Here is a 10,528-nt window from a genome sequence, read left to right on the forward strand (position 1 = left end):
ACCTTGGGTACTTACACCTTATACCAGGTCCAGTTATCCCTTATTAGTGAAACATAGTAGTGTTCTAGCAGCTTAGGCTGATAGAGGTAGCAATAGCAGAGCAGTTTAGGCTGAACTAGGAGCCATGCAAAGCTCATGCAATACCACTTATAGTTACACATTACTTATACACAAGTAAAGACAATACTCAGTGCTACCAAAAATAAAGGTATTTATTTGGGTGACACGGTGCAAAAAATAGCTTAGAGACAATACTCCTTCTGGAGGTAAGTATTATACAGAATATATACACTAGACACCAAAATTAGACACGGAAATAGTCATAGAACAAAGCAAACAGTAGGAAATCCTATAGAATGCAATGGGAGAAAATAGGTCAAGGGGGAACACAAACCATATACTAAGAAAGTGGAATGTGAATCCCTAATTTCCCCCTAGACAAGTATAGGGTGTGCAGAATTGCTGGGAGAGTACAAATACAGTGAGGGTAAGTAAATTACCCCACCCCAGAGCCCAAAAAAGCAGGAGTAAAGTACTGCAAGTTTCCATAGGACATACTACACCTCGTTTTGGGGATTTTGCTGCAGCAGTAAACCAAGTCTGCAAAGAACAACTGCTGGATTATTGAACCTGAAGACCTGCAAAGTAAGAGGACCAAGTCCAGAAGTCAAAAGAAGTTCCAGGAAGGACAGGAGACCCTGCCAACCCAGAAGAGGGTGCAAAAGAACAGTCCCGTTAGTCGAAAACTGCAGAAATGCACCCTAGGAAGATGCCAGCGGGTTCTTGCATGATGCAAAAGATGTCCAGGACGTGAAGATTGTTGCAGATGAGATTTCGTGTTGGAAGGCGCCAACAAGCCTTGGCTACGGCAAAAGTGTGTTTTCCATCAAAATGGTGCTGGATGGACCCAAGAGGGACCTGGGGGCCTCAACTCTGTTAGAGGAGAAATAGAGGGCTCTCAGCACTTGAGACAGCCCTTAGGATGCCAGCCAGAACCCCCAGAAGCCGCAAGATCTGGGTTCAAAGGAGGTGCAAGACATGGTTGTTGCAGCACAACAAATGAAGGTCTCACGCAGCCAGAGAATAACTCAGCAAGTTCAGTGTCACAGGTTGAAGTACCGGGGACCTGGGCCAGTCTTTGCACAATGGAATTTTGCATAGAGTGCACAGAGGCCTCAGGAGGTGAAGAAGACACAAAACACAGGGGTACCATCATTTTCGGGGAAGGCAAGGTCTTACCTCCTCCAAATTGCGTCAGCAGGACCTCAGGACAATCTATGTTGATGATGTCCACCGTCTGTGTCCTTAAGAGCACGCTTGTTGCTGTGGGAGGAGTACAAGGGTACCGCTCGTCACCTTGGAAGGTGCCTTCTTGGAGCAGGGGAGTGACTCCATCACTCCACAGGAGCATGCACACCATGGAAACCATTGCAGTTGCTGATTTGGAGCTGAGGTCGCTGAAGAAAAGTGTCTCTTGTAGACACTCTGTTGCAGTTACAGCGTTTCTTGGAACAGGCTGCGGTTGATCCGAGGTCAGAGGATGCTGAAGTTGTTGCAGAGGATTCCTGAAGGAAACTTGCAAGCAGAATCTGAAGAGAACCCACAGGAGAGACCCTACATAGACCTGAGAAGGGGATTGGCTACCTAATCAGGTATGTCCCTATCAGGAGGGGCCTCTGACATCACCTGCTGGCCCTGGCCACTCAGAGCCCTTCAGAGTGCCCCCACACCTTGCAAAGCAAGTTGGCAGAAGTCTGGGACACACCACTGGAGGAGCTCTGGGCACCACCCCTGAGGTGGTGGTGGACAGGGGAGTAGTCACTCCCCTTTCCTTTGTCCAGTTTCCCACCAGAGCAGGGGACAAGGGGTCAGTGAACCAGTTTCGACTGGTTTATGCAAGGAGGGTACCATCTGTGCCATTCAAAGCATTCCCAGAGGCTTGGGGAGGCCACCCTTCCCCTGCCTGTAACACCTATTTCCAAAGGGAGAGGGTGTAACACCCTGCTCTCAGATGGAATGCTTTGTTCTGCCTTCCTGGGACTGGGCTGCCCAGACCCCAGTAGGGCAGAACCCTGTCTGTGTGGTGGCAGCAGCTGTAGCTGTAGTGCAGGCCTCAGAGAGCTGGTTTGGCAGTACTTGGGGCCATGGTGGAGCCCCCAGGATGCATGGAATTGGCTCCCCAATACCATATTTGGAATGGGGGGACAATTCCATGATCTTAGACATGTTACATGGTCATATTCAGCATTACCATTGTGAAGCTACATATAGTTATTGACCGATATGTAGTGCACGCATTTAATGGCTTCCCCGCACTCACAAAGTACGGGGAAATGGCCCTGACACTATGCCCTCATACTTAGTAACTTTGCACCTCACCTTCAGCCAGTGAAGGTTAGACATATAGGTGACTTATAAGTTACTTAAGTGCAGTGAAATTGGCTATGAAATAGTGTGTGCACTATTTCACGCAGGCTGCAATGGCAGTCCTGGGTAAGGGGTTGTCTTAGCTCCCTATAGGTGGCAAAAGAATTGCTGCAGCCCATATGGATCTCCTCGAACCCCAATGCCCTGGGTACCTAGGTAACGTATTCTAGGGACTTATAAGGGGGGGGTCCAGTGTGCCAATTGAAATTGGTAAATTAAGTCACTGGCCAATTTTGACAAATTTTAAAGCAGAGAGAGCATAAGCACTGAGGTTCTGATTAGCAGAGCCTCAGTGACACAGGCACTACACAGGCACACACATTAGGCCACAAATTATGAGCACTGGGGCCCTGGTTAGCAGGATCCCAGTGAGACAGGCAGAGCAAACTGACATACAGGTTTTCTTCTATGAGCACTGGGGTCCTGGCTAGCAGGATCCCAGTGACACAGCAAAAACACACTGATCCACACTCACAAACAGGCCAAATGTGGGGGTAACCATGCTAGAAAAGAGGCTACTTTCTCACAAATGGTCTCCCACGTGCCTGTTTGGAGCTTCCAACTGACTGTGCCCCCTATGTAGCAATACTAACAAATGTTCCACCGTTAGCTCCACATGTAAGCGAATCCACTGAACAGCTAAAAAACCAGACAGGACATTGGCTGAGTTAAAACTGTGATTTTAACTGCAAGGACATTACAGATATTGTATTTGGTAGAAGGATTAGGTGGGTGGGCTCCCTGGAAAAGGAAGGACAAGGGGACTGTATAATAGTGAACTGTAGATACCCAGGTCTACCCCAACGTCTGCTCTTGTCACGATATACTGATCCCCAGGCAAGTGAAAAGATTGGTATGGCCCCTTTAGGCTTCCTTTATAGGCACACCCGGCCCTTAGATGGTTTCCGAGGCAGGGGCCTTCCCAAACTGCAGGAGGGTCGACAACCACTTACAGTAGAAAGTAGATTTTTGCACTCTTAGACCTGGAGGAGAATGATTGATGGTATGAGCGGATGCATCTGTTAACTCAGGAGGTAAAAGATAAGGTAGTTTCATGAAGGTCACCTATTACAACCCAAGGTTTGGAAGGGTTGGGTGAGGTATCTTCCCAGACTCAGCTAATCTCTTGGAATGTGGCAGGATATGACTCTAAGCTGCAAGATGGGCAATGGGAAAAGTTTATTTCAGGCTATGATTTTATTTTAATTCAGGAAACTTGGTCAGAAGGTGCCGCAGTATGGGATGGATTGCAAAGCTTTGCCTTTCTGGCAGAACGGGTGCCTGGTTGTCGCCCCAAAAGGAGGCTTAGTCACCCTGATTCGCATCTCTAAGATTGCTACAGCGTATCAGATTAATTGTAGGAATCCGGGTCTTCTAATCATTTGAGTGGTTTTCCCAAATACGTATTTGTCCTTTTGGTAAATTTCTACAATGCAATATGGGATTCTGATTGCCAAATCAGGGCCCTTTTCCCGGCGTTGCAGATACTGAAGGGAAGGTTGGAGGCCTGTGGTATGGAATTCTATGTAATTATATATGGAGACTGTAATGCAAAGATAGGGAGCTATTATACTGTAGAGAATCCCTTTGAGCTGGATTATGGTGTCCCTGCAACTGCGGATATACAGGATGCGATGGGAAAATCCCTTATTAAGGGGTTACCGAGCCTAGGTTTTCAGAATACTTTTGACCTAGAATCTGCATGTGAAAATCAGGTACCAACTTTTGTGGGGAGAGTGGCTTGGTGGATAATTGATTATATTGTTGTATCCCCTTTGGTGAGAAATCTGGTCCAGCATGGAGAAGTGAAAAGGCAGCACTTTAGTGATCACAACCCCCTCACAGTCTCCCTAAACTTTCCATGCAACATGTGCACATCGATGATTGATGGCCGGTAGGTTTGAGAACAGAGGATCAGGGCAGGAGAATTGGTTGGAGACAGGTGAGCATCCCACAGGTAGGGAAGAGGGTGGTGAGCCAAAATTGAAATCTGATGACAAGGATTCTTTTGGCTGAATCCCCCTCATCTGGGGAAGTGATTGGTGTGGTGAGTAAAGTAAATGACACTATCAAGGAATTCATGACCAAAAATGAAGAGACCATTCCTAAGCATCAGTGAGGATGATTTAGCAAATCCTGTTATGTGGCAAGGAAAACCCTGAAGAGGGCATTGAAGGCATAGCCCAGGGATAAGGCCTATGTGGGTTGTGTATGGGCTCAGTATAAGTCTGCTCTGAAGGAAAGAAAACAGCAGCTCAATGAGCAGGCTTGGGAGGATTTGGAGCCTTCGTCACACACTAAAAACTCAAGCCTGTTCTGGAAGATAGTTACCAGGGGTACCTTTGAGACAGAAACATCAGAAGGGATGGGCTGTAATATTCCCCCTGACTTCTGGGTGAGTCATTTTTGCATGCTTTTCCTGGGAGGAACCTAAGGGAAGGAAATGGATGAGCTGGCAGGTCATACCTCAAATTTGGCCATTAGATTTACACTTGATGAGATGTTGGCAGATATGCAGGATAGCTCAAGCCACAAAGCGCCACAAAGGGCCTTAAAGCGCCACAAAGTGCTGGGCCCTAATGCAAACCCAATGGACCTTTATAAAAGTGATCCTCAGTTGTCGGCACCTATAATGCTAAATTACTTAAATGCTGCAGTGAGTGCAGGAATCCCTCCTTCCTGGAAATCTGTGTTTATCGTCCCAGTGTTCAAAAAGGGAAACAAGAATGATCAAAAATCCTACCGCCTGATCTCACTCTTAGACTCCCCTGTAAAAATATTGGGACAAATTGTTTTACGGCATATTGAGCAATGGATGAGAGAGCATGATGTGCTGAGTAATGTGCAGTATGGTTTTAGGGAAGCAATGTTTGAATTTGCTCATGTTGATCAGTAAATACACGCAGGCAAAGAAGGGTACCCTGTTTCTTGCATTTATGGAACTTAGCTGTGCTTTTATCAAAGTAACCCGCAGCAACTTATGGGAAAGTTTATCCTTGATGGATTGTGAGCCCCAAATTGTGGAAGTACTACAAAACTGACACTCGGGGACAAATGCAACCGTGAGATAGGGGACTCATGGGGAATGCACGTAATGTTTTAATTTTAAAAGAGGTGTGAGGCAGGGGTGTGTTTTGGCCCCCACCCAGTTTCTTTTATACACAAATTGTTTGCACAATTATCTGGTGGAAAGATGTAAGAATGTTCCTATAATAAATGGAAAGAGTTTGCCAGCCCTGATATATGCAGATGATGCAGCGCTTTTGGCCCGTACTATGAACGGTCTCCACAAGATGGTTAAGAGGTATGGCAATTTTATGTCTGATTTAGACTTAGAGGTTAACAACAGTAAGTGCTATTTTATGGTCTGTGGCAAGCCACTGAGCAAAATGGGTGCATTGAAGATCAACGACCAAATCATCAGCATGTGCATGAATTTCCTTATGTAGGGGTAACTTTAGATGAAAAAAGGAACATGGAAGCCCTGCATTTCAAGGCGATGTGTGTGTTTTAATGCCACTGTAGGAGCTACTTTTGAGTTTGCAGTAAGAGTGGGAAATAAACCTATTCAGCCCCTGCTTGAGGTGAATAGATGTAAATGCCTTCTGGTTCTTATGTATGGGGCACCACTCTGGGGCTATTCGGGTAGCACAGCACTCCAGATAGAGGAAAATCGCTTCTACAGAAGGTTATTGGGCATGGGACAAAATTTCTCCGGGTTTTACCTACACGAGGAATTGAATTTGGAGTTTGTGGAGGATAGGATTACGATTGCGTCCCTTATGCTATGAATTTCCATATGGTCAAATGATTGTGCCTCCCTAAATAGGGAAATGATGCATGACTGTTCGGCATGTGATGCCCCTGGTTGGCATATATTAAAGAGGTTGCCACATTCCTTGGTTGAATGGAAATGTTTTATGCCCCACAATCTTTAATACGTACCGATAAACAATGGGCAAAGGAAAACTTTTTTTAAATTCTGGGCGCAAAAGGGGAGGCAGAGGTATTAAGGAAACCAATGGTGAGGGATTTCTTAATGCTAAAGGGGCAGGTGGGTCCGGAGCTGTATCTTTTGAGGCTACAAAATGTGTTGGAAAGGTCACTCATTACTCGCTTCCGATTAGGAGTAATTAGTGCTTCCCACTTGGCCAGTACGATTTTAAATCCACACAAAATTGCCCATGTGATGGGGTGTCCTTGCAGTCTTTAATAAATTTTACCATGTTTTGTGATTTTTATGCACCGTTTAGACAAAGATTTTTACTCCCCCTACTGAGAAAAAAGGGTTTGGTGCAGTACTGCCCAGCCTATTTGTGGTTGCGTAGGGTCCCGGATGTGTTGGTGTGTCAGGGGGTGGGGTCCTTCTTAAAAGTAGCTATAAGTTGGCAGGACAGTGTGAATTCTTTTTAATTATTACATTAATTTCGAACTTTGACTGTAAATGAAATTGGAAGCTTTTAAGATTTTAAATATGTGAGTGTTTATTATTTTTTGAATGTTTTGTATTTTATATGTTATGTATTTATGTGCTTTATGGTGAATATTATACAACCGAATAAAGAAGAATTGAATTGAACTGTTTTGGTACAGAGACAGTTTTTATAAATTTTTCCTAAGTTAAGCCTTTCTGCTTTGTGCTACAGCTACCAAGGGTTGAGATCAGGTTAAAATTATTGAGACCTACCTTGTCAGTACTACCATCCACTTTAGCTAATAATCCACTTTCTCACGTTTAGTATATAGAAAAAAACTTTTCTGGGTGGTCGCAAGCTATGTAACTATGTGAATTGCAGGGTTTGTGAACACAAAAGGACTTTGCACATCTGGTTTAAGGTACCTGGGGGGACAGCACATATCACCCTGTGTGAGGCAAATATGCAAGGTCAATATTTAAAAGCAGAAAAGAGAAGCTGATTCTTAACACGTGTAGAAGAGAGACAATACTATTCCATCCCCAAAATGAGATGATTAGGCTAGTAAGTACTCACCCCAAGTTTCAGCATTGTGAAATTGCATTCATAGGTTCTTCTTAACTGTACATTTTTATCCAGAATCATCAATCATATAAAACAAACCTTGGGAAAAACAGAAAAAATAGATTGATAGTAAAATGCCTATGGCAAGTGGACAAAGGAATGGAACAGAAATTAATTAAAACAGCGTGAGATGGCTGGGAAGTGAAAAGAAGGAAAGAAGAGACCATTCATTGATGAATTGTTATAGCTGAAGTCTTATTTAAAGAGTTTGGAGAAACAATACTGAAGCAAGAGCTGAACATTAGGCAATTAAAAATGCCGCTACTCAAGAACAGAATCGTCTTGCTTGACTTGAATCGTATAGCAGAAAAGCGTGATAAGTGGATAAACTCGTGATATTCCAGAAATTAGGGTACAGCAAAATAGACTCAAGAAAGGAACAATTACACTTTGCAAGATGCAAAAGTTAGGTTGTTAGTACCCAAGCAATCTATTCAATTCATAGAGAACAAAGTAAAGCACAGGAAGGAGCCATTAGGAAATTAAAAAGTGTTTTCTTAACATCGCCTATCCATCTCGTCCAAACACACGTGACAAGAAAATAGTGAGTAAAGGTTCCTGAAGAGCTGAATTCCGCTGAATAATAAACTGATATCACTTTAGGCAAGAGGTTGGCTTAAGTTGAAAGCCCTGTACAGAAACATGCAGTAACAATCTGTAAGATCACAAGTTTGAAGCCTGGAAAGGCTGATACGGCTTTCCATATTACCTAGTTTCGGAATTTGGATACCTATGCATTAGATTGTAGTAAGTTGTGTTTCACAACCCTCGGAAATAGCATGCAGTTCAAAGGTGAAATAGTATTACTATTATTGCACTTATTATTATTATTTTAGTTTGACACGAATTGAGAAATTTAAGTTTCCCGAGTAGTAAATCAAGGGTATATGATTTAACTAGAGAATTACTGAAACAGTGTCCTCTTTCATTTGTAGTCCCACCTAAATGTAAAAGAAAAATAAGTACCTCACATCCAGAGAATTCAGGAGCATGTCCAAAGCCAAGCACGTCTCGAGGGTGAAGAGGGGTTTTCGAGAAGTGGCAGACTGGCAGCAGTTGTCATCTCCATGTCGTCCGGAAACAGACAATGGCTCCACAATGTTCTTCATTAGTTCCAGGAAATCATTTAAAGTTCAAAGCAACTTCAAAACTGTCTTGACAAGGCACTTGTCCTAAATAACAAAGAAGTGCCATTACCACATCGATGCCTAAAAATAGTTGTTTCATATACAAAGTAGTTTGCTCCATAGAGGCCCCAGCTGTTGCAACTCTGCCATTCAGATGAGCTGATGACGATGCTATGGAAAAGGAAACCATTTTACATTCGAAGAAAATGAATTCCACTGCGCAGTCAAGAACACGCTCGACCAAGGAATGCATGTACAGAGTACCTCCCAAAGCGTTTATGATGCTGTATGGGGTGACATACATACCAGATAAAGCGTCCTTAACACTCATCCATCCATCTGCATGTTCACTACATCAATATTAACAAACGGCTTTTGGCCCAAACTCGTAGGAACACACTCAAAGCGAACTTTATTCCATTAAACGCGAAAGGGCAACAGCTGGCAGTTGTGAGGTGCCTAAGCGTGTCTTGTGTTTCTTAAGGAAAGATTACATTAAACAATGTATACACCGCTCAATGACGGTATTTCGACAGCTCATCTTCTTGTGCATAACAAAAAACCTTAGCAATCCAATTTAAGCGAGCAGAAATATGAATAGCCCGAAGACGGAAAGTGAGATGCGCAAAACTCATATACCATAGAAACGAATAATTGAATGAAGTGAGTGTTCGGAAAACTGAAAACTCGGGAATCGATACCAAACCGGTTAGCACATTCCAAGCTTGTCATTCATTTATGCTCGTACTATGTCTGAGTAGATGCGTAGAGTTAATGTTTGGCTGTTCTATTGTTCTGTTTTTATATTTTTAAAATTGTCCAGTACAATTTCATATCCTAGAAACATGTATGTTTGAATAACACGAAAATTCGCGTTGTAAAGGTCAGTACACCTAATACACACTATAAGGTGCATTTAAACTGCAGAGCTTAAATAGGTGTAGTGGTATAATTTGTCCATGCATCCACCACGGTATTCTAGTTGGTTCTATATTTCCACATAACATTAAAAAAATATACAAATAGTGTACGGGTGTAAAAAGCATGTGTAATTGTAACTAACTGTAATTTGTGTGTATATAGTATTTACCACACTGATGAAGCGCGTTGCTGAGAGTAGCATGCTACTCCAAACCCAAGGTTCAAGGTAAATAGGTAGTAGATTCGTTATGTGTGTTCATTTTCCTTGTGGGATTAGTTGTGTCAACGTTGTGCTCTTGAAATCTCATGCACATACTCAAGTGCTCTTAATAGGGATAGATTAATTCACATGGGCTACTGACGGTAAGGATCGAGGTAGTATCGGGAGTGGTGGACATGTGAGCCTGTCACTTGGATGAATTGGATGGAAAAGAGGGAAGAGTTTGGAATGAATGTTTGTTAGTTCATAGTAGTCAAAGTGTTTTGGGATGAGCCAGGGAGTGGAGGAAAAAGGAAACGACTTTTTTTTGTGTAAATATACATATTTGTTTATAAATAAATAATTAACATATAAATGTATAGAAACAAACACACACCTACATCTAACCACACATATATTTGTATAGATAGCCATAGACACACATATTCCAATTCTACTTAGTCATATCTTTATGCAAGGCATAAACACGTGCACACATATACATATGTACTTACATGTGTTAATATACACATTGCCAGACTCACATGTGTTTATTGTATGCAATATACATAGACTGTTTTTGTAATCTAATATCAAGTGCTTGTATCCCCATAAACGCAGGCAATGGCTGGAAACATCTTTTCAGCATCCCTGATTGATGGAGAGCAGAATTTACTACGTCTGTGCCTCGAGAGGTTTAGGGTCGGAGACAGGCCTTGGGAGTGATATTAATTGCACTCTGGTTTTCCCACAAATTATTTTCCAGTCATTGCCTGCAATAATGGGGATACAAGCACAGAATATTAGATTGATTT

The 10,528-nt window shown here is 42.9% G+C and overlaps 1 long non-coding RNA gene across 1 annotated transcript in view; it reads right to left on the minus strand.

Moving 5' to 3' along the window:
* Nucleotides 1-8,477, minus strand: part of LOC138258881 (uncharacterized) — a 50,069-nt gene extending 41,592 nt beyond the window's left edge. The window contains exons 1-2 of the long non-coding RNA XR_011198596.1: nt 8,433-8,477; nt 7,419-7,505 (exon numbers count right to left, since the gene is read on the minus strand). This is a non-coding gene — a long non-coding RNA (uncharacterized lncRNA). The remainder of the gene's footprint in view (nt 1-7,418; nt 7,506-8,432) is intronic.
* Between the last annotated feature and the right edge of the window lie 2,051 nt (nt 8,478-10,528).

Source organism: Pleurodeles waltl, chromosome 2_1, assembly GCF_031143425.1.
Source record: "Pleurodeles waltl isolate 20211129_DDA chromosome 2_1, aPleWal1.hap1.20221129, whole genome shotgun sequence".
Classification (NCBI taxonomy): domain Eukaryota; kingdom Metazoa; phylum Chordata; class Amphibia; order Caudata; family Salamandridae; genus Pleurodeles; species Pleurodeles waltl.